Source organism: Zophobas morio, unplaced genomic scaffold, assembly GCF_036711695.1.
Source record: "Zophobas morio isolate AGI-343-1 ecotype UQ-CSIRO unplaced genomic scaffold, CSIRO_AGI_Zmor_V1 ptg000076l, whole genome shotgun sequence".
NCBI lineage: Eukaryota > Metazoa > Arthropoda > Insecta > Coleoptera > Tenebrionidae > Zophobas > Zophobas morio.
In genome coordinates this window covers 800795-826996 of record NW_026972181.1, presented here as the reverse complement: position 1 = coordinate 826996, position 26202 = coordinate 800795, and the positions used below count along the sequence as shown (strand labels likewise).

General features: G+C 38.9%; 1 long non-coding RNA gene across 1 annotated transcript; it reads right to left on the bottom strand.

Moving 5' to 3' along the window:
* Nucleotides 1–22413: 22413 nt before the first annotated feature.
* LOC135143795 (uncharacterized) lies at nt 22414–22793 on the bottom strand. The gene is made up of 3 exons (XR_010282900.1): nt 22749–22793; nt 22531–22693; nt 22414–22479 (listed from the first exon to the last, which is right to left on the bottom strand). It is a non-coding gene; the product is annotated as an uncharacterized LOC135143795 (long non-coding RNA).
* Between the last annotated feature and the right edge of the window lie 3409 nt (nt 22794–26202).

Sequence of the window (26202 nt, the reverse complement as noted above, 5' to 3'; positions counted from 1 at the left end):
TGCAGTATGAAAACTTCTTCTACCTACATATCTGAGTCTTCAAAATTGTTTGCGTATTTGCTGTTGCAAAAATTACATATATAAACATGTTTATTATGTTTCGTTTTTACGGTGAAATATTCTCTTATATACTGTTTGTATTTGGCTGGTCTGCCCATTTTGAGGAACATGCAGTATTATTAAGTTTTATAGGCACATTACCATGCGAAACACGTTAACGCAATAAGTTAATAAAATTACGTTTGTGATAACCTAAAAATGTAATTTTATACCAGTGGTATAAAAACAGTTTATACATACCGTATAATACACTCACATCACTACCAATATCCATATGTATTATATACAGGTAAGTTAACGCTGATGATAGAAATGTCCCCAACATAAAATTCGACTGTAATTAGAGGTTTTTTGTATCCAGATAAAATTGAATTTTATTACGTCAATTTACAAAAAAAAAACCATTTCGAGTTTAAAAAAGTGTTAGCGGCAAGCCCCATTGCCAACACCAACTCTCCTGCTCTGCTACTGTGTTTATTTTAACTAAGGTCGTAGGAGGTCACCAGGGCTGATAAGACGGGGTCGCTGCGAGGGGGTTGGTAAGTGGCGTTAGCGAAGATATGTTGGGGGACATTACGTTGTAAACTATGACCCAATAGAGTTGTGCTTTCTTACAGTCTCTGTTTTTGTTAAAATAAACCCCTCGCGCTATTATCTGTTATTAAAAGGTATGCGGACAAATAGTTTCTTACTTTTATTGAATATATGTTTGTATTTATTTCCTTCACACAAGTTCGTCTATTAATTGGTAATAACAGCTTGTTTTATATCTTCATATTTAACTCATCAATCAAATTGTATCCCCCCATTTCAAAAGATCACGAGCCGCCACTGGAGTTACTAGAATATTACAAGCTGCTTACTGTTTCCTTCACTTTAATTCAGGTCACACGATTTACAATTATAGTAAAAGAAGATTTTTATTGGCATCGACTATTTAAATTTGGCGCTTGCCTTTCGCGGTTGAGGTCAATAAGGGTGAGGTTGCAAAATCAGCCTGTATGTCGCAGAGATCCTATGTGTATAGCGGGCATGTGCAAAGGGAGACAAGTCGAAGATGCCAAGCGTTGACGCCATTGTTTAAGCGTAGCGCTGAAGGTGAGTAAAACATATGTTGTATTTGATGAATGATGATATTGCATGCCCCGTATTCTATTCCCGCTAATAAGCGAACTGTAAAAGTTGCGTGGTTCGAAAAAACCGGTGTTTCATGAATCTGGCGTTGGCATGGCACTATAGCGAAGAAAAACAAATCCTTGAAATGTACGCTGAATGGTTTCATTGGCGTGTGCTTGTATTGCAGAAACTATTTTCTTTTTAAATGTACGATCCGATCTTCCTCCTTGCAGCAGTGTTTATATTTCCCGGCCAGTGTTTCTACCAAATCCGAAAACACCAAATTAACACGAGACTTATTCTTTATCTAAATATCAAAGTGTAGGTCCTATTAACACAAATCAGCCCCTACACTTGGAATCATTCGTATATCTTAGTGTGCGAAAAAGACGATGATACAAGCCAGAGCTGGTCGCCGATCAAACTGTCTTTTTCTATCGTCTTTGACGTACCATTTGGAATGCGAAAGAGTACCATTCCAGCGTTAACTATATAGATGATTCTTGCCGTTAGCCCATCGTATAATTACTAATAGGATAGTGATCCAAATGATATAATTTGGTTTCAGTTTGCCCAAAATATCATCAGTGATATATTACTGATTACCTGTGTTAGGGGATATTTATAAAAAGTAGATACCGTCGCGAGCAAAAAATTCTGGTCGACAGTGTCAGTGTCAGTGTGTGGCATTTAATTCTGTGTACAAAAATTACATTGACGACTAGAATTTTTTGCTCGCGACGGTATCTACGATTGTAATATTATTTGAATTTCATTCCATATGAAACAGCAGATGTGAATAAACATGTTGGCGCATAATCCAAACCACGCGATTTGTGTTTTCTACCAATGATTTTGAGGAAAATTATGAATGAGGTTTCCTGGTTTACATCATTGCCATATTGTAAACGGAGAACACGTTGAATATTTATTGTAGTCCCACCCGTAGTTGTACTTTCAAAGATGACGTGAGTGTGCAATATTAAGTGTTTTTGTTGTCTATTTTTTGTATCAGTAGAGATAAACACGTTGATAATAATGTCTGAAATTAGATTTTTATTCTGCATCAGAAAATGTCAAAAAAATCTGGGTGTTCTATTAAAAACAACTAAAGTAGGCGGGCTTGTGTGCCGAAAGCGATAAAAAATACAAATATTGCAATCCATTCTCTAGTTTTAACTATATATATCCATACAAAATTGCCAAAAAAACTTTTCAAATAACAAAGTTACTCATGTACTTTTCTCCTTTACAAGTAAGTGCTGTTAACATTATTACCGCAACAACGTATTTTATGAATGTTTGTTTGTGACAAATAGTCCTGCAAATGTAATGTTGTTTGTGCTTCCTCATTCTATTCGTCCGTTTTACAATTATTGTCTGTACAAGATGTATAAAAAAATCATTCACCAATGTATTGTAGCGCGTATGTACAAACGACTTATTTAAATTTTTCGCATTAGTATGTGAAGATAAAAGTCCGCGCTCTTGTATCTTGAGAATGGGTAGAGATGTTGGCATTACTTTTAGCTTGGAAGGTAAAAGCTTAATTTAATACACTGCAAATATGATGCACCTACCGCATCAGGTCGGGACGCAAAACTATATTAAAACGGTATTAAAAAATAGACTGCTAAATTTTTTCGAAAGCAACAACCTATTTGCGGATGAGCAATTTGGCTTTAGGAAACACAAATCAACTTCTAAGGCGGTACTCTCAATAGTAAATTGCATTCTACAAAATCTAGATATTGGGCATATAACTTGTGCCTCTTTAATTGACCTTTCAAAAGCATTTGATTGTGTGGACCATGGTCTGCTTCTACAGAAATTATATTTTTATGGCGTCAGGAGTATTTCCCATGACTTGCTGAGGTCTTATTTAAGCGATAGATTTCAATCGGCGTATGAAAAAGAGAACATGTCTGATCGTAAGCAAATTAATATAGGAGTGCCGCAAGGTTCAATTCTAGGCCCTGTGCTGTTTTTAATCTTTATAAATGACCTCCCCAAAAATAGTGGGGCAAATAAAACAGTCTTATTTGCCGACGATACGACATTATTAAATCACAGCTCAAACGCAAATGAACTTATTTCGCTAGAAAAAGATAGTTTAGATCAATCGAAGAAGTGGCTGAGTGGAAACAGGCTATTAATGAACAAAGATAAAACACAGTCAATAGCATTTTCTTTAAATTCTTTAAATTCTGAGGTTAATCGGACAAATAACGTTAAATGTTTAGGCTTTATTTTAGACCGTAAACTTACCTGGCAATGCCACGTGAAATTTTTGGCAAAGAAGCTTAATATTACAATTTTTCGGCTAAGGAAACTGGTTACCTACTGTTCCTTTAGTGCAGCCAAAACATTCTACCATTCTAATGTACATAGTTTGATGTGTTACGGATTAATACTATGGGGAAGCTCAACCCACGCAACAAGAATCTTTGCTTTACAAAAACGGGCCATTCGCATACTGTGTAAAACGCACGACCAACGTACGCATTGTCGTCCCCTGTTCAAAAAACTGAAAATATTATCCCTGCCTAGCTTATATATACTTCAGGTTCTCTTACATGCACACGAAAATCCAACAACGTTTGTAAAAAATGCAGACGTCCATGATTACAACACACGTAGTCAACAAAATTTTGTGATTCCGTTACATCGCTTAAGCAAGACACAGCAGTCAATCACTTACAGGAGTATCAAACTCTTTAATATATTACCACTGAAATTAAGGCAATTGAATCGCAATCAGTTTAAAAATATAATGCGAAGATTTCTGGAGTCAAATTGTTTTTACAGCTGCAACGAATATATGTCAACGCCAATGTCAGTAGATATGTTTAATATGTAGTATGTAATTGTTTGGTATTTGTTTAAACATGTTGTTTGTTTATTATTTATGTTATATACACATTATACATATTTAATATAGCTTATTTGACGCGCCTAAACAATAGTACACATGTATTTTGTGTATGGCAAATATACATTATTATTATTATTATTATGTTTTAACTTGCAACGTATTTGTTTTAACGGATTATGACAGACCATTAAAGTGCAATTACAATGATATATGGCACTCGCATATTTATTTCATTTGCAGTGGGAAACAAAAACATAACGAAAAAAAGTTGAGTGAAATAAAGCACCCACACTGTATTTTACACCCAGCAAGACCTATTATAAAAGCAGTTATGTTAGCGTATGTTCTAATTGTAGTAAAATGGTGGTAGTCTTTTATTTCACTAAATGGTCAGTTGTTTATCTTTATATATTGGAATGTTGTGTCAACCGAAAATGAAAAAAAAAATCTTTAAGAAGTGTTGTATATAACTGTAACGGCAATTTAACTGTAATCAAACTCTGTTAAAAACCTATATCTTGCAATTTAAAAACAATGGAGGCATACATAGCGACGTCGACGCTAGAAGTGCGGTATCTTTGCAATGTATGTATGTATATACGTTGAGCGTTCTTCTGCAACTTTAAAAGAATAGCTTTTAGATAATTTCCCGTTCTCAAGATTATAACGTCGTGTTCTAATAACATTGTACATAAGCATATGCGTGTAAATGATGGCTATTGGTTATATTATAGGAAATAATTGAAATATTCGTATTAGATATGGATACTGAGGATGAAGTGATGGATGTATCTGAGATACAGGAAGCAGCGACAATCGAAGACGATGATGTTGAAAGCATTGTACTGGAGCCGGTGGGTGAATCGTCTGGTAGTGGAAGCACGTGTGATGACGAGGAATTGGAAAAGATCGTTGTTGAAGATATATTACAAACATCCGACCATGATATGCATCGTGCCACTTTAACGAGAGTACTATTTGCCGAGGCGAATGTTACAGAATTAGATGTTCTGACAATGGTACATACGTTAGCGGTCCGACATCATCTTACCAAAGTTGCAGTACAGGATATTCTTGATTTGATTAAGCTGTGTGCTAAAGCACCCCAGGAAAATATGCTTAACACCTATTATTTAGACTAACAATTTAAGAGTAGTCCTGTTGACTATAATTATTACTGTGTCAAATGTAAAACATTATTAGTGACTAGACAGACAATTCCAAAACACGAAATGGTCGTATGCCCGAACACGGAGTGTTGTCAGCGTAATACTGTCGGAGCCAAAAGTGAGCATTTCATAACAACGGAGATTAGGGATCAGTTGAAAACCGTAATAGAAAATAATAAAACAGAATGTGGCATTAATAAATAGCCGACTACGTACCATTCGACCACCTCAAGAAATTCATCGTTTACCAAGAGACATTAGTGTAGCGAAGTGGAAGGCAGTAGAGTGGAAAAATTGGTTGCTTTATTATGCGGTACCATGTTTGTCGGGTATTTTAGACCATAGATATGTGGAACACTTGAGTCATCTAGTGGTAGCGGTGTATCTGATGTTACAAGAAACCATTTCTTCAGATGATCTCTTAGCGGCTGAGGCTCACATAACCGCCTTTTATAAACTGCGGTGACACCATTATATGGGGAGAAGGCTATGACGTTTAATATGCATAGCTTGTTACATCTCGCGGATAGTGTTCGCAAGACCGGACCTCTATGGGCCACTAGCGCGTTTCCATTTGAATCTGAGATATACACCGTGAAACAACAAATTAAAGGGCCTGTGAGCGTGGCAGTCCAAATAGCTAAAAATATGGTGGCTGCTAATATGTGTAAAGCAACTGTTCCGTCAACTCAACATTTAACACCTTCGTGAAAAAAATATTGTAGGAAAATTATATCAACCGTGCCTCTCCATCAACGACACGTTCAAATCAATGACGTCGTCATGTTGGGTACACCTATTACAATTATTGCTCGTGACTTACCACTGACAAGCCCTCTAGATCCATCAACACTATTGCAAAGTTTTACGTCGTGTATATATAAACACCAACTGCTGAGAAGTGCTCAGCACGAAGGATCGATATTGAGGAATGACGACAGATAAGTGCAAACTCATGACTGTGAGTTTTTGAGGATATGTGAGATTGTTGTACGGAACGGTGCAACTGTGCATATATACGGCGTTAAAATCCATGTTCGGCCCTTGCTATGCGGAGGGGTAGAGCTACCACATGTGTTTGAAGCGGATATATCCGAAGAAGTAATGACGTGTCGTGTAGAAGACATTGCCGGAAAATGCATACTGATCGCGATAGATAATGGCAAGTATATCAGCACCTTTCCAAATACGTTTGAAAAGCACTAAAAGAACAATTTCACTGTCTACGTTAAGTTCCAAGGGTCAGTTATTTGGTGTTAAAACATGGCGTCTAAAATATTGTCACAATCCGATAATACATACGCTTTCCGCTCAGGATGTAACGACTGTCGCCGTGTCTGCAGGTGACATGCCGGAGCATTGTGTCTATGTATGTGCTCTATTCTTAACGACATTCAAAAATGTGTGACAGGTACATGACTTTAGGTAAGCACACAGAGCCTATAAATTCTCAATATTATAGTGACGGATTGTATTTAAGAGAGGCGCAAACATTCCAACACGATCTATATAGTCATCACATACCATATTGGTACACTGCTTTACGATGGATTGGTATGCTGGGATGCAGTTTCGAAAGCACGCACGTACCGAATTTAAGGTAAGTACGGACATAACTAAGAACGCTGCTCTATAATCGTATAACTGATGGTTAACATTATAGGTGTACATTGTAATATATCACAATATGTACACGCACACCGGTTCACTTTGTGTGATAAAGTATGCCACATCGTACACGTAAGAGGACGAAAGGGGAACATCGTTAAGTGGAATAAAAGACATAGCTAAGCCAATGAAACTCATGTTTGCAAACAGGACATTTAACTTGTGTCGCTGTCCTCGTAATCTAGCTGTGGATCTGCAATGGAATACAATATTATGCGACGCGGTTGGTAGTTGAGCAATGTTCAAGACAAGTCTGACGTTTGGTAAGATGTTGTACAATTGTACCAAGCACAAGATCTAATATGTTTCGGCTTATATCTTTGTCCGATACACTCTACTTACGCACGTAAAGAATGCTCGCATATCTTAGCATTTTAGGGGCGGCAACGATACCTGGTTGAATTCAGTGTGCCGGACGAAGACAGGAACAGAAACATAGACATACCATTTTATAACACCTTGCCAAACTCAAAAGTATTCTACTATAGCGTGTGTAATTACCGGGGGAGCGTCTCCTACGACGGCGATGGAGTGTTCGGCGCAAGTCCTGAATTTTGTCCCCGATCCATTTCTTCATATTTCGGACTGCAGTGTCTCGCGTCGCCTCGTCGCGATGGTAGACCTCCAATCGATGGTTCAGAAATTCTGGAAGAGACCATTTACATGTATCCCTGTTAAATAAGCTACCCTTTTACTGTAATGTTTATCGCGTATAATGAATACGCATGGCGTTATGCCTGTACACAATCGATGCGGCTTGTCAGATGAGGCAAGTGAGGCAAAGGCTCAGCATACGGACCCATAAAAAATGTTGTTCTTCGATACTACGTTACAGTGGAATGGTAATGGTCCCCAACATTGAATGTAAAAGTGACAAGTAATCAAGTTGATATGTTTACGCGTAACAAGCGAATGTCCCTTTGACATGTCGGACGTTGTTTAGAGTGGACAGTACTATTGTACGCTCGGATGTATGTCTGTGGGTTGTTATCGTATACATGTATTGCTTACACGGGTGCGTCCGTAGTGTTGAATACTGTGTTTACGTTACTCAATATTACTGGGCAACCATTAATGGTTGAAGCACAGTCTTGGGTTGGCAATTCTGAATTATTGGCTGCAATATTAACATGTCAGTCACAGTTGTCGATTGTGACAGGAGCGCGGTTAAAGAAACAATATGATGGCAGCTAGTGAATTGGTGGCCAACTGTACACATTGACATTCGGTATGCCATCATACAGTTTTACATATGTCGCCAACCTGATAAATACAGCACAAGCATGCATAGTCGCTCGGTAGTGTCGTCTACCTTGTATCGCCAACAGCTTGGTCGGGTTCAGGGGCGGTTTTGCAGGGGCCTGAGTCCGCCGACTGCGCGTTCCCGTCACAGACGAGGACCGCAATGTCTCTATCCCGAACACGGCGACCGCCAGCTCTTTAATGAATTGCGACTCCCGGGTCCTGGCCATTGCAGCATCGACGACCGTCGTGTTGATATAAATCCCATGTCCAAGATGGATCTGTGAACACGTCTGTGCGTTACATACTAGTACTGGTGCAGCATCGACATGTACAGTGCTCATCTCGAATATGTATGACGAGCATCGCACATGAAAGGCTGCAATAATTGTGTATACTAGAATTATGGAAATACCCATAGTAACGCACTATGTCCACTGTGTGGTGCCAATATGGGTTACACATTACCGTCTGGATCAATTCCGTTGTTCCTTGCCGTCTAATATCGTTAGTTCAAGTGTGACCGCAGAGGCGCTACATACCGGGGGATTTGGCTTACTGTGATCTAGCTAGAGACAACACGTTCATTCATATTTTAATGTTTATTAATTATCGAGAACTGTCATGTGTCAATCCGTTTATGTTAAGAAATACAAACATTCCACTATTATTTCAGAATTTGCATGTGTGCCTTTATCAACATTTGTGTTCAATTCTCACAAACTTGGAAAACTAATTGTTTATCCTGTGACCAGTCGGGCAGTCAAGCCTGTGGCCCCTTCATCTTGGTATTTCCAAATGAAAAGGAATGGAGTTGCATCTTGCGGTTGAGTTGTTAAAAATGTTGTTTATTGTCGTTCGTATTTAACTGTGATGTTATTTAAAAGCATTATTATTGATTTATTGGAAAAGTCTTCTCAAAATTGCCAGCGTGTAATCAGATCAACAAACGCAACACAAGGGCTGCAGCAGTGTTTTAAGTTTATTCAAGATCAAGCGGTGTCGGATATGATAGAGATGAAAGCAATACTTATTTTATTTTTGGTTGTTGGTCATTTGATGTTCTGATAACTCATGTAAGACTAATAAATCGATAAAAATCTAATTTGTGAATAACTACGTGTCAGGTATGACAAATGTCAGCGTGACAGTTTTCCCCGGTAGCTAGCGGCCTCTACGACCACAAGATTTCATTGTTAAAATGACCTTATTAGACGGCGAGTAAATAGGAGCCGGTGATGGGGTTACATATTGACGGATGCGTATATACCTGGTCGCCGATGCTTGCTCCAATTGGTTGTTCCGCGGTGGGGCATTGCGGTGGTGTCGACATTTGAATACCTACGGAGATGCAATGTATTTGTGATACATAACTAGTGAACCTCGATTACCTCGCATTTTGGCGATCACGTCTTCTTGGAGCTCGCGGTTGAGACGCCTGTAGTGGTCCACCTCCTCTTCCAGTTGACGGATCCGTGTGGCCTGGTCGTCGGCACGTGCGACTGCGGGCTCGGTGGTTGGCGCTGCCGCGGATGGTTGCGGCGACACGCGACTAGGCCCTGGGGAGGGTAACGCAGAGGGCGAGGGCACTGGCGAGGGCGAGGTCAACGGCGAGGGCAACGGCGACGGTGATGGCGATACCACATACCGGCTTGCCCGCGATGTTGAGGGCTGGGCCCCTTGCAGGTGCACCGGTACGGTCGCAGCCAGTATGGCGTCGTACCGCGCAACATGGGCAGCAGTGGGCGCCTGTCAGTACATACGGAGAGTAGAAGACGTCGGTGTATACGTTTGTAATATAAATATTGACTATCATAACTATCATAACTAACGGCTATCATATAGTAGATATATTTACTCCAGTGCAGCTGTCCCGGTTACTAAATATTGTTATCGCAACTGGTGTTATATGGAGGAGCATGCTAACAGTGCTAACACCTATGTCTATTACACGGAACATGTGATACCAGTATGAAACTACTAACTATTATAGAACTGAATGATCGAGTCACAAACTATTCGGTCAGTGTAGAAGTGGCAGCGTTGACGTCTAAGGGTGTTCGGAATTCCCATTGTGGAGGTTGTCATGTGGTCGCGTGTAAGCACGGTTCATGTGTCGAGTAACAAAGGTTGAGCTTACCAGTTTCCTTTTTTTTTGGTGGTAGCGTTTCTTGAGCTGCTGGTCCTAGGGATGTTCCCGAAGACGTCGTGTCGTCGACAAGACGTGCCGGCATCACGCGGACACGTTTGCCGCGACGACGTCTTTGGACCTCCTCTACGGTGTCTGTCAAACAATAGTTGGATTAACACGTATCCGCAGATGCATGCGTCATAGTGGCATTGCACTACATTGAGCGTCCTAATCTGTTGTCAAGATATACAGCCGCGGCAGTTCATCGGCAGCTCCTGTATATGTCTTTCTTGTAAATTGTAAGTATATAGTACTGCAGATAAGGTTGGTGATACATAGAGTTGCCTATGCCCGAATGCATAATAGTGTAGACAAATACTAATTGCCTCGTATATGTACATAATCGACATTTCGAGTAAGCTTTGTACTGTTACAGGTTGAAAGCACTATAATCCAAGTTTTTTATTCTACTCGCTACAGTGTACTGGCACTGCATGTAATGACTACAAAACAAGTGTGCTACTGCCCATGTGAAGTACACTATCCGAATAGGTAAAAAACCGCTTAAATAGTTAGTTCCCAATGTATATTCTGCGTCACTGGAAACGGACATTTTGCGCTGTGCCTCTGCAGTCATTACACGTCGACCACTTGTTGCGGTAGTTACGGCAGAGTTAATTTGCATTGTATGGAACTGGTACTTACCACCCACACAAAGAATGGTGGCCCAATGGACCCGGCCTTCTCGCGTTCGGCTTTTGTATGGGCCGCGCATATGCGCCAAGGAGAAGTTCTGGACATTTTCAATGGGGAGGATGTCCTCCACTTTGGACCGTACAAAAACAACAGCGGCGTACATCTAGAATGCATAGATATTAATAATCGTTAACAAGTCGAACTGAACACGTATGGACGCATTACTTACCGTGCTCGATCTACTAGTGTTAGGGGGCATATCATACTTGTGAGAGTTTTTCTGAGACCAAGGCTATGTTTTTGGATATATCCACTGATCCGTTCGTTTGTGTTTGTTTGTGGTACACACATCGCTACTGTATTTGTCATATACTGCCGTCACCGACAGTTGTTCTACTGGTGTTACGAGTGTGTTGTGTGTGCAGTCAACAGAAATAAAGCTCGTCGATGCACCATGTACAATAGAATATATACCATACTCATCCATAACAACAACGAATTATGGCAATGGCCACAGTTTGACACTCACTACACTAGATATTCACTATACTATACGTCAATACACAGGTGCGCAACAAAACCCAGAACGATTACTTATTACGTTTCCTACATTGGACACAGCGACATTTGTGCAAATTGATAGAATGCATGCATTTATAGCACCCTTGGCACAATCTCATGCCGCAATACATGCGTCTAGGAGCGACGCTTTGCATGTGCAAGTATGAATAATGTATGATTATTGGATTACTAGCAATACCACTATATACATATATACGTGACGTATAAGTGACAGTATGGTGCTAGTGTAAATACCGTGTGACTATTTTAGTGCTTGAAGCATATTGCTGTGTTGGCAATGAGTGACAGCAATGGTAGTATAGGTCAGTTAACAGGGTGAGAATATAAAAGCCATGCTATACTGACGTGGTGCCATGCTTTTCACTGGGACACATCGGTGTGCCATCACACAAGGGTAGATATGTGTGCAACACGACAAACTAGTCATAAACATTAATAGTCACTCGATATTGCCCACATTGAATTGTGACTACTCTCTGTCTGCGTATAGTTTATACTAACTATAATATACAAATCACCCGACAATTTAGACGGAAGTACTATTTCTTAGTCGCTGAGTCGTGTATGTGACTTTGTATACTGAAGCAATGTAAAGTGCTAAGGTTGCCATAATATTTATCATTTGTTACAGGTGTTGCGTGATGCCAAAGACATAGGTGCTCTACTTCGCAGTGAGTGATGTCATCGTTCTCAAGAATGTGTCTTGTGGATTCGTAAATGGACACGGATACTACTTGCACGTCGCATCACCCTGTCCACGTCGAATGGAGCTCAGATGTGGACGCAAGCGTTTAACTGCCTTGGTTTGTGTGCTGTTGGATGCGTTTGTTTAAATGTGTGACCGTCATTTGCATAGTGATCAAGTTGCGGAATCATCCGCTCTCATTGTCGTCGGTCTGCGAACTACTGTCAGCGCTATTGTAGCGCGACCAAGGTTTCTGCTACAACGTCGAGCATTCGTATCATCCATTACTACTTTTGCGCAGTTCGCCTCAGTGAGACGATGCTCCTATATGATAACTAGAGCTGTGCGGTCGAAATTTATTTATCCCCACTATCCGTCCCGTCAGGCCAGCAGTGCAGGCCGCTGCAGTCTTGCCTTCTTCACTTCTCGCTTCTCATAGTGTATTATTTTTCATAATTCACATCAATCGTTTTATTGTCAACGAGACCGACACTTGAACATTATTAAAATTATTATTCTTATTATTTCGTGGGTATAGATTTTAAAATCATCAACTGATTTTCAGTGAACATTATTTTTCGCGTAAATTTCTTCGCGATACGTAACATCCGCTGCGAGCCACTGGTCTGTCGTAGTAGGGGTCGATTGGAAGCGTTTAAATTTCGACCGCGCAGCTCTAATGATAACATATGTCTTTACAAATGAAAAATGCGCGTTCAATGTCACAACTGGCGGTCTTGATCAACGCTTGAACGCAACGCTTCGCCACTGAGTTTGAGGCTGCAGTCAGACAGCCATCTAAGTATATCGCCTGGCGTCTCGTTCGCATATTTAGTATGTGTTTAACTCATTTGTCACCACTTCTAGTCTGCTTAACTCTGATACTGATTTGTTTGCGGTAGGGTACCTCATTATAACGCCTTGGCTTGTATGAATTTATCGCACGAAAAGTATATGTTTGCGCGCGTGTGTGTTTTCGCATACTTACCAGCGCGGTTTCCAAAGCGGTAGAGTACATTTACCGACCGCCGATCGCTAAGGATTTGTATTTGTAATGGGTAAATGCAGGACTAAGTTGACACTGCAGTGACTACATATTTATGAATATTGACAATACAGTGTTTATATAAAATGGGACCATTACCTTCGTCAGTCTCATTATTATACATTGAGGACCCGGGTGAGTGTGTTGGCTTCGTGTCTGCCTGCTACACCTTGGGTCGTGGGTTCGATTCCCACCCTAGCTCTGGGTGTTTGTATATGTCCGGTTTTCTGTAATTGGTCCTCGGCCTGTTGAAAACCTAATTAAAAAAAAAATAAAAAAAAATTATTAGTTACACAGTAAGACCTTGACGAAGCAGGTACCGCAGGAGGTGATAAACGATGAGGTAAGATATTAGGAGTGGGGGTGTTCTTAGACGCCCCCCTCACGTTCTTGTATCTCTCGTCATGCAAATTGTTTTCGGTAAATTCAAACTGACGTTGCAGAGAATCTGCAACATGAGTCGGCCACTGTCGCCCCTCTTTATCTTCCATCTATTGATGATCTTGGTGTCACTTATGATACAACGCTAAAATGCGATAACCATATTGAAAACATCGCGTCATCTGCTTATAAGTCACTGGGTCTCGTTATCCGAAACTCAAGTGCCTTACAGAGCAAAGACGTCTTAAAACCACTATATTTTGCGTATGTCCGATCTCGACTTGGGTATTCTTCTATTATATTTAGCCCTATATATCAAGTGCACTTCACTGCTTTAGAGAAAATCCAACGTAGGATTCTGAAAGTTGTGGGTTGTCTTGAGGATGGTACGTACCCACTTAGAAAAAATCCACATGATATACTCCTCAGACGCTTTAATTTGCAGACTTTCTTGTCGTAAGACTATTGCCTTTTTTATTATGCTAAGAAACATTTTGCATTCACTCGTAAACTGGGAAGATATATATTCAACCTTATATATTTTAGAGCATCGACAACTAGCCTAAAATGTAACTCATTTATAAAGCCGCCCTTTCCGAAGACCAATGTAATGAAATATTCACGACTATTTCAGATGCTACCGAGCTACGCAAACGTTGTAAATAATCTTGACATATTCTGCTGCACAATCAGAGATATAAAACATCAATATGCCTCACTATAACCAGTCTATATGCTTGTCTTCTTCTACTTATGTCGTTTTCTATATACAGGGTGTCTCAGAAATAAGTACATTAATTTTAATCTGTTATAGAACTCATCAAAATCAACAACTTTTGTTTGATAAGGTTTTGTGAGAAACTTCTTAGTTATCAAGTTAAAAATTGTTACAGTTATATCCCAATTAAGGTAACCCGCCCATGGATCCTTAGTCCCCATGGACACTCATACTTATAATTAATAATTTACGGTCAACAACAGTTACTAGGATACGTATTTTTCTAATCATGTCAACATGACAAACATTTAGAGAGAAATTGAAAGTGCTGCTCCCTAATGGCGTTTCACCCACCCAAATGTGTATGTTGATGACACCTTCCGTCGTGTATCCGGCATCATCAGTTGATGGTATAAGAGATACACAAGTGGATTGTTCGTTTATTTTTCTATTAACCCACTCACGAAAGTTTTGCCTACGTGGTAAGTCTGTTGGTTTCAATAACTGAACTTTCTGGTGCTGAAAGGGGTACAGGTGTTCTCTGAGTATCCTCTCCATACTACTCTCCGATACATCGTACATACATCACAGTCAAGTGATGCGTGCTAGTGCCCGGTCGCGCTTTGACTTTCTCCAAAGAAGCCTCTTCACTATTATCAATTCTATTACTACCTAACCTACCCCGATTCTGAGTTGCAAGGTTAAAAGATCCGTACTCTCGAATATGCTGTACAACGTTCCTAACAGTGAGCACATTTGACAAACGATTTGGGAGGTTGCCTGAAAAAATTCTTTGGGCGCGAGCGCCGTTTCCCCAAGTCTCATTGCAGGCTACAACGATATGGGTGTATTCAAGATTTGAATACAAAGCCATTTCAACACATGTCGTGCATAAATTAGACATCTGTGCCACACAAACTTCAGCGAGACAACGGTTAATAACATACGCTTGACATAAACCTGATTGTCAGTTTCCAAACGGTTGCTAGGATACTTACTTTATTGTTGTAGTGTTTGTTATTGGTCGAGGTGAACATAGACGGTTCGTGAATATATAGGTGGGAAAACACTAAATTCGACTTGCGTTTTCAAAAAAATGCCAGATTAAAAAGTTGTTCCGTTTCACGAGTTTCGTTACTGGTTACAATTAATGTACGTATTTCTGAGACACCCTGTATATTTGTTCTTTTTTGCTAGTAGTTCTTTCCGTAAATGGGCTATAGCCTGTGGAAGGGCTTATCATCAAAATTAATAATAGGTACTCAGAATAATAATAATATTCGTCTTAGTCAATGGTAGTTAAATGATGATTAACAATCCTTGATCTTCAATATCAGGGGTTCTTATGTTGCATAGCTCTTCCCTTCTGCACACACCAGCAATATCACAAATCATAGCGACCTAATAAAGCAGTTTATTTGAACAAATATTTAACAATGCAATGACAACTAACCTATTGCAGCAAATAGTCATTTTGTCTGCTGCTTCTGTTAAAGAGTGTACAAATCTGTCTTCTGCATTCGTCCAATTTCTTTTGGTGTGGTTTTATATACAAGCAAATATTTTATTATTTTTTTTACATTGTATACACTCTCCTAATATTATCTACAATAGTCCCTAATAATCGTAATATATAGTCGTCATGATTGCCTACCAAATGTCCACGCCTTATGTAGGACAATAGTAATAAAAAGTACAAATAACCTCCCACTCTGTATACATGATCATGTTCATACTAACTTCACAGTAGGTACTAGTAATAATATTAATAACTTGATTTTGCGTTGCATTGCTTAACTAGCCTTACCGCCACGCTGATACTCGATCTGTACCATACCGCACCCCTACTTGCAAACACATGAGTAGTCGTTAACACGCAAAGGCTTTGGAAATGTGCAGATATACTTGCCATTGTCTACCGCGATCAGTATGCATTTTCGGACAATGTCTTCTACACTACACGTCATTACTTCTTCGGATATATCCGCTTCAAACGTATGTGGTAGCTCTACCCCTCTGCATAGCAAGGACCGAACATGGATTTTAACGCCGTATATATGCACAGTTGCACCGTTCCGTACAACAATCTCACATATCCTCCAAAAATTCACGGTCATGAGTTTGCACATATCTGTCGTCATTCCTCAATATCGATCCTTCGTGCTGAGTACTTCTCAGCAGTTGGTATTTATATATACACGACGTAAAACTTTGCAATAGTGTTGATGGATCTAGAGGGCTTGTCAGTGGTAAGTCACGAGCAGTAATTGTAATAGGTGTACCCAACATGACGACGTCATTGATTTGAACGTGTCGTTGATGGAGAGGCACGGTTGATATAATTTTCCTACAATAATTTTTGCACGAAGGTGTTAAATGTTGAGTTGACGGAACAGTTGCTTTACACATATTAGCAGCCACCATATTTTTAGCTATTTGGACTGCCACGCTCACAGGCCCTTTAATTTGTTGTTTCACGGTGTATATCTCAGATTCAAATGGAAACGCGCTAGTGGCCCATAGAGGTCCGGTCTTGCGAACACTATCCGCGAGATGTAACAAGCTATGCATATTAAACGTCATAGCCTTCTCCCCATATAATGGTGTCACCGCAGTTATAAAGGTGGTTATGTGAGCCTCAGCCGCTAAGAGATCATCTGAAGAAATGGTTTCTTGTAACATCAGATACACCGCTACCACTAGATGACTCAAGTGTTCCACATATCTATGGTCTAAAATACCCGACAAACATGGTACCGCATAATAAAGCAACCAATTTTTCCACTCTACTGCCTTCCACTTCGCTACACTAATGTCTCTTGGTAAACGATGAATTTCTTGAGGTGGTCGCGTGGTACATATTCGGCTATTTATTAATGCCACATTCCATGGGGTTATATGGTACTTGCAACATCATATGCAACACTTACACTTACGTAGTTACCATCTCTATATATGGGATTGTGTAAATATATAATCCTAACTAAAATACGACCAAACGGGATCAAAATGTGGCAAATGAAGTGATGTAGTCGGACCCTTCACACCACGAATAGGACGTCGATATCTGTTAGCCTGGATTCCTAACAAATCTTCAATATGAATCGCCTTTGAACGTAAGTCACTCTACATATCTATGGGATATTTGACAGTTCTGCCTACGGTTTTCCCAGGATGATAGCACCAACTGCAACCGTAGTAGCCGTTATACTGCAACCTGTTTTGAATAATCGGCCGAGCTACAGAGTCCACGACGCAAGCCAACGGTACGAACTTGTACAGTGTATCTCTCACATACACGCCGTCATGAAATAGTCGTTTTGTCTGTTTTGCAAACGCCTCTATAATCGTACTCATCAACGTAACATCGGGTTCGTGGGTTCTCACCAACACACCAGCCAAAACAGTATTACGAAAACGATCAACTGGAGGCCATTCATTGATTATTATTATCATTCGAATAGGTCACATCGACCGCTGCGAAAACTGGTGCGCCATCGATGTTAAAATTTTACGTAAAATGGACTTCGCACTGTCTTTTCAATTCTCTGTACATGCTACCAGATGACACATCACAAACAGAGCCGTCATCGTTCGTGGAAGGACTTGTTGGCAAGTTCGAATTATTTTCTATTACGGTTTTCAACTGATCCCTATTCTCCGTTGTTATGAAATGCTCACTTTTGGCTCCGGCAGTATTACGATGACAACACTCCGTGTTCGGACATACGACCATTTCGTGTTTTGGAATTGTCTGTCTAGTCACTAATAATGTTTTACATTTGACACAGTAATAATTATAGTCAACAGGACTACTCTTAAATTGTTTGTCTTAATAATAGGTGTTAAGCATATTTTCCTGGGGTGCTTTAGCACACAGCTTAATCAAATCAAGAATATCCTGTACTGCAACTTTGGTAAGATGATGTCGGACCGCTAACGTATGTACCATTGTCAGAACATCTAATTCTGTAACATTCGCCTCGGCAAATAGTACTCTCGTTAAAGTGGCACGATGCATATCATGGTCGGCTGTTGTAATATGTCTTCAACAACGATCTTTTCCAATTCCTCGTCATCACACGTGCTTCCAGTATCAGACGATTCACCCACCGGCTCGAGTACAATGCTTTCAACATCATCGTCTTCGGTTGTCACTGTTTCCTGTATCTTAGATACGTTCCACCATTTGAACAGTACCTAGTAAAATTTTATTGGTCATTCAAAGTTAACCATCAAGGTTGGACTCACACTGGATTGCCTTGTATTCTTATCATCGATAGAGATATTGACATTCTGCAAACGCCATTGCATTTAATTTGAACAGGGAAACCTAACTTATTACATTGAACAAACTATGACGCATACGCCGCGCCGCAAACATATATTTTTTCTATTGCAGTTAACTACGTTTTGTAGAGTCTGAATGTACGATTACAGTGATATAACACGATATGTGTGTTGTATTAGTTTTAAGTGGAAATAGTATACATTTGTCACATGTATTTTTCTACTTGCTGCATTTTTTCGTGAGAACAGATGTGTACACACCACTAGTGTTAATGTGTGATGCCAGACATCTTAGTCTTTCTTAATAGTGTTACTACTTCTCGAAACTTGTTGACGTCTTACGACTATTAGGACAATACTCATTCAACTTTGTAGGTCAATCCAAATCTCCATTGTTATTACCCACTATACACACAGTATTTATGTTTGACTCAATCATGACGATGTCATTTATGACACTTGCAACTATCCATAATCTATTACTTTATTGGACTGTAAAGTAATTTGGACTGCAACACAATTCATATGACTGTGACTACGGCAGCGCCTACTAAATATAAGAGAACGCGTATACCTGATGAAAACCTGGAGAAAGTAGCAATTGTGATTTGGAATTCCCGATGGTGTAGCAGAAAACCTAGCCACGACTGCGGTAGTGCTGGCAATCGGCCAGCAATGAGCATCACTTCCGTGATGCCGAAGCCTGATTATTAGTCTAGACTTTCTTTATAACTTCACTCATTCAATGTTAAATACGGAGACATTAATGATTTGGGTGTTACGCTTCAACCAACATTGATAATGATAATATTGTATGTAAATCGCTTAGGATATGTGATGTCTTAACAAGACAGACTAAGGATTTTTACAGTGTGGATGTCATTCGTAAGTTATACATGTTACAGTAAATGCTGGACATGCAGTGAATGTTAACAATCACTAGGAAATGCTAGCTCTTACTAAGTCAATCAGTTAATGTCGATGCTTCGATAATATGAACAGCTTTGACTAGGAAATGCTATCTTTCCCTAGGCAATGTAACATTTATTGAGTCTCTCTAGGGAAAGTTGACTGGTATCTAGAGATCGTGGTTTCAAGAGGTAAAAATTAAATAACATAAAAATATGACAAAAAAACAACAACTTTAATTGCAGTAAATTACCAACAAGGTAACAACCAATCAAAAGAATTGTATTTATGAGAAATATATGACAAACAACATACATAAACTATACTCAGTGAACAAAGATATAAAAACCTAAACTATTTTATTTCTGACAAATATATGTTTTTGAGGTTATGTTCACTGGCCAATCACTGATTCACTGATAACATCTTAAAGAAGACTTACTAACACATTTACTGACGTTCTGTAGTAATTGTTAGCATTAACTAGGAAAAGTAACTTCATATTCTCATTTCCTAACTTTCACGGCACGTTAGAGTAAAAGCTAACTTTGACCAGTAAAGCTTCATTCACAATGTCCAAATTAGCACTTACAATTAGTAATTACACTTAGACGTAGAACCTTGTACGCTTTCACAACAATGTGATCATCCACAACCAACCAAATTAGCAACTATACTTAGCACTTAACGCAGAATCTTGTAAGGTCTAAGCTTTCGCGTTATAATTTGGCGACTAATTTGAAGTAAGCCGGTAAAGCGTCATTTGTATTAGTTCATCTAAACGCAGACGACGGCTCATAACCTTAAAAAGAAGCGTTTCGTCTTTCGTTCATATTTGTTAAGTGTTGTGCAGGTTACTATAATCGGACATAATAATAATGTCTCTAATATTAAAACGGAGGCAAATGAGAAGTGCTGCTCTACGCACAATGTTGTGTGGATATTATTTATTATTACACAAGGAAAAGAGAAGGCGATGGTGGGTTAGGCCCATCAATGAAAGAAGAAAAGAACAGGGCGATTACGAAAACTTGGTGCAAGAAATGCGTCTTAATGATGTGGAGATGTTTTTTAATTACACAAGATTAACTGTAGAGCAGTTCGATTGTTTGCTAAAGCTGGTAGGGCCTTCTCTACAGAAAACAAGTTTCAGAGAACCTATAACTCCAGGAGTCCGACTAACATTAACTCTAAGGTAAATATAATGAGTATACATAAAAATCCACATAAGAACATATTATTAATAATTGCAGACATCTAGCTGCTGGGGATAGTATTCCAACGCTGGCATTCTCGTATCGAATGGGAAAATCCACAGTGTGTAATATAATCAATGAAACAAATACAGTTATCTGGGAAATTTTACACCCAGTTGTTTTAAAAGAACCTAACAAAGATGAGTGGGAACGGATTGCAGAAGAGTATTTTTTCTGAATGGACTATTCCAAATTGTTTGGGTGCAATAGATGGAAAGCATATTGTAATGAGAGCTCCACAGAAAAGTGGGACGTTATATTTTAATTATAAAAAGACCTTTGGTATTGTACTTTTTGCCGTGTGTGATGCCCACTATCGATTTACCTACGTTGATATCGGGGCATATGGATCCCAAAGTGATGGAGGTATCTTAAGGTTGTCATCGTTTGGAGACAAATTAAACAATAATCTGCTGAATATTCCTGATGATGCAGCATTTCCGGGCACCTCAAAAAAAACTCCACATTATTTCATTGGTGATGAAGCCTTCCCTTTGCAAGAAAATCTGATGCGTCCATATGGAGGTAAGAATCGACCAGTCGAAGAGAGAATTTATAACTACCGAATTTCACGTGGTCGAAGATGTATAGAAAATGCGTTCGGAATTTTAGCTGCTAGGTTTCGAATCTTTCATACAGTGGTTTTTAAGGATCCAGAAAATGTTGACAAATTAGTGCAAGCTGCTATCTGTCTCCATAATTTTATCAAACAAAATGAGGATAACCTGCCTGCCAGTCAGCACCGCTATGTGCCCTTAAATTTTGTTGATAAGGAAATAGATGGGCAAGTTATACCTGGACAATGGCGCAACGAAGTGTCACAACATTGTTCCCTGCGTAGAGCATCAGACCAGAGAAGACTCGGCGCAAGAAACGCTAAACAAAGTGCATCTGAATATCGAGAATTTATTAAAGATTATTTTAATTCTCATATTGGCTCAGTACCATGGCAGAATGAAGCTATTCAGAAAATGTAATTCTAAACATTCATTAAATAATAATGCATAATATACTATTTTTTATTTATTTCAATGCATACCTATCATTACCAAAACTAAACTAAAAACAAAAAATGAACTTCAGTCAGCTGTTTTTACTCTCACGTAATTGTCTCCTTGTCTTTAGAAGTAACTCCATTACTCCATCTTTGAATTCCTCCATTGTGTCGCTGGGCATTTTGAACATTTCCTGCTCTATATGAGCACAAAAAGAATGTATATATTGGTCTGACAAATTTTCGTTGCCGAAATTTTTAGTTACAAGATCCAAAGTACTACAAATTTTTCTTCTAATTTTTGTTTTTTGTGTGAAATATTTGAACTGTAAATATGTATTTATTTAATAGATTACAGAAATAGAAAAACAAAATTCTGTTACCTTATTGATGGAACGGAACGTTTTTTTCCAAATAGTGTGGGTGTTTGTTCTTGGCCGGTATCTTGAATTGAGGCACCATTTATAGAAGCTCCACTTTTCTGTAAAAATCTTTGTTCTTCAACATCCAGCATGAGCACTTCTTCAAAACTCTCAGCACTGTAGGTTGATGCTGGAGACAAGAACGACGTGCTTGGTGCACTTGTTTCTGTTAATACTATTAGCGGGCTGCACTGCTCCAATTCAGAATTTTGTGAACCAATGGACAAATTGCTGATCGTCCTAAAAAATGCTGCATTAGAAAACTGCATTCAATGCGCACATCAAATCAACTTTCTCGGTTTTATAACCTCATCCAAAAATTTGAGCATGTCGAACAGGTGCCACTTGCTTTGAAAGTGGGCACCAGCTCCACTTCTTTCATATTTCTCTTGGTCCTTTTTTATTCTGACGTATTTTTCACGTAAGGACTTGAAATACTTTTCGGCCCCCTCTCCTGTTGAGAAATGTTTATTAATTACTAGCGATACATAATGTACATTATAGCTTACCAGAAATTTTAAAGGCAGAGCCAATTTCTTCCCAGCCCTGTGCTTTTTTAGTATTTAATTTAAAATCGGCATCCGCTTTATCATATAAATACGGCCGTTCCATTAATAAATTAATAAATTTTTCATCTTGGGAAGTTCCAGCCATAATCAATTGAAAAGAAATTCTGTCTAAAAACGCACACACAACTATTCACAAACCTGCACAACAAACGTATCAACACACTTGTAAAAAGCGATTGAAAGTAAGGTTATGCCGCGGTGCAAACTGTAGGCGCGAACTCCAATCTTCAAGGCTGAAACGAGAACTGTAACCGTCCTGTAACTGTTTATGTTGTTGTCGTATAGAGGGCGCGTTGGATTTACAACTAATTGCGACGTTAATTTTAAGCTTTGTGAATGTTCGTTTTCCAAAATCTTTTGGGTGTAATTGCCATGTTAATTGCGAATTATAATTTGGACATTGTGAATGAAGCTTAAATGCTAACAATCCCTGATTTCCAGCTTTCACTGTAACATATACACCTTTGGTAAGAGCTATTGACCCTTTTCCTGTAAGATCGTAAAACTTCCATAGTGACTTTCCGTGCGCACGCATCTTCAAAACCACGTTGGAAATTGTATCCGGCACTCCGGCAGCAGAGCAAAGGCCTGTGACACAGTATAGAGATCAATCAGTAGAGACAACTCGTGTCGGCGCCTTTGATCTTTCTGACCCGAGCCGTCATCGGTGGTCGTTGGCCAAAATATTTCTAGATGTCGCCACCCAATTTAAAAAGGATCACAAACGCTTCACTTTAAAATTGATTCGTGTACACAATTTACTACACTTTGTGCAAATCAAGTTTTGGAAAAGACTTAAAAATAGTGTAATAACAATAACATTTTGTAACTAGTTGATCTTAGAAACCACACAGTCTATTATAATAAATAATTAATTAAGCGCCCTATAACAGAGATGCCGTGTTGAAATTTAGATGTGTCCCGCTTCTCTGATTACGATTTTACGTTTCATTAATTTCTTTTTCATGATGGCTGTAAGTGGTTGTAAATTTCAACGTTATTAGAAAACGCTAATATATGTACATTTAATTTTTTTACAAAAAAAATTAAACAGTACATAAACAATGGTCCTATGAAAACGTGAACAACGCTTTTTAAAATGTCTCTGTGAAAATTACACTTAACGGCAATAATTACACCGGAAGATCAGCCTTAAATCATCAAAACCAATGCAACTAAACTGCCAAATTTCAAATATTTCACATTAAAGGCACTAGACAACCAAAGTACCGCAGTGCAATGTCCCAATGTGTAAGAAAGAGAAGTACCTTGCGTTGCGCGCCCTCATACGGTCACAAGACAAACGACCACCCATGAAAACGGGTCAGTAAAAATAGCGAGTTGTCTCTACTGATTGATATCTATACTGTGCCTGTGACAACAAACCGCTTTGACAGAATGCAACCGGCTACACATGCGTAATCTGTCGCTCATTGGTTAATTTAAACTTGGCGCTCCAAAAATCTGACTTCGCCTGCGCGATGTTGTCTCACTCTGTATCATTGGAATTTATATAATGTCTACTCACTTTGCTTACAGGAAAAGGGTCAATTGTAGAGTATCCCATTGTACTTTGGTATCCGTTTTCGAAATTCACATATGTCAAGAGTCGCAAATATTCAGAACAGACTTGTCAATTATTTGATTTTTAAACTGGTCTCAACAAGGATATACTTACAGGGAACGGTTACTTATTATGACGTTTTGCATGTTTTTGGTAAGACAGCTTAAAAGTGAAATAGTTTTGATTTTAATTACTCCATAATAATAATACTGACGGTTCTGAATTATTAACTAAGTTTTATTTTAGAATTTATATTTTTAACGCTCGTTGTAATTAAGTTTTTTCCCAGATTTACATAAAACGAATTACGATATTCAATGTTCAGTTATTGATACTGTAGTTAATTATTTTTTTCTACCGCCCACGTTTTTTGGTTTTCTAATAGAGCTATTAACAGTCTACAAAAAAGGTGATAAGCTTAATCCAGCAAACTTTCGACCTATTAGTTTAACATCGTTGCTTTGTAGATCTATGGAAAAAATAATTAGCCAACAACTAACTGAGTTTTGTGTGAACAATAATATCCTCAAGCCCAACCAGCATGGTTTCCTTCCCGGTAGATCTACAATATCTAACCTTCTAGAGTGCCTTAACAAGTGGACCAAGGCTGTAGACAATAATCAGCCAATAGACATTGTTTATCTTGACTTTAAAAAAGCATTCGACCGTGTTCCTATTCGCAGATTACTACTAAAACTGGAACATTATGGTGTTCGCGGTGACTTACTGAGGTGGATAGCGGAATTTCTTCAAAATCGTACCTTTACAGTTAAGATTCTCACTGAAAATTCACAAGCTACACCGGTTCTTAGCGGTGTTCCACAAGGGTCCGTGCTTGGACCCATCTTATTCAACATCTATGTTAGTGACCTTGCCTCCTTGTTTAACTGTTCATCCGCGTTGTTTGCTGACGATACAAAGATATTTTCAAATCCTCTCGAGAATCCTGATGCTCTTTCTAATGATCTCAAACTTGTGGAAGATTGGTGTGACAAGTGGTTACTATCCACAAATGAAGCTAAATGCACTGTATTACATATTGGGTCAAACAATCCACATATATCATATTATCTTAACGGAATTGAATTGCAATCTGTAAAACAACAAAGAGATCTAGGTGTTATTATATCAAGTGACCTCAAATGGGCATCCCACATTGGTGCTGTGGTTAAAAAGGTTAACTCGCTGCGGTACTTAGTTGCTATCAGTTTTAAAAATATTTATCCTGCTTTGCTAGAACGCATCTATAAATCGTATGTCAGACCAATTTTTGATTATGCCGCCCCAGTGTGGAATCCTTACTTTGCTGGTGATATCCATGTCCTAGAACAGGCACAACGACGTTTCACTAAACTGTCGCCTGCTTTAAAACATCTCCCCTATGAACGACTTACTGCCCTTCACTTATCTTCTTTGACTGCTCGACGAATTCGTGGCGATTTAATTGAGACATACAAAATATTGCATGGTCACTATACGTGTCATTTATCATTGTTTGTACTCAGCACTAATCTACACCTACGAGGACACAATCTGAAGCTAGTACGTGAACGGTTTTACAAATTGTGTAGGCAACACTTCCTCACAAACAGAATACCAAATTTGTGGAACACTCTGCCGGATGATGTTATCGCAGCCTCGTCACTCAATGCCTTCAAGAACCGACTTGACGCCCACTTTTCTAATTCTTTCTAGCTCTTTTTAAATTTTCATCATTATTGTATTCATATTTATTTATATTATCTTGTATTAATGCACACTCTGACTTTGGAATGAAGTGCATCGGCATTTTGCCGCCTTACTTCTACTTCTATAATAATAATAATAATA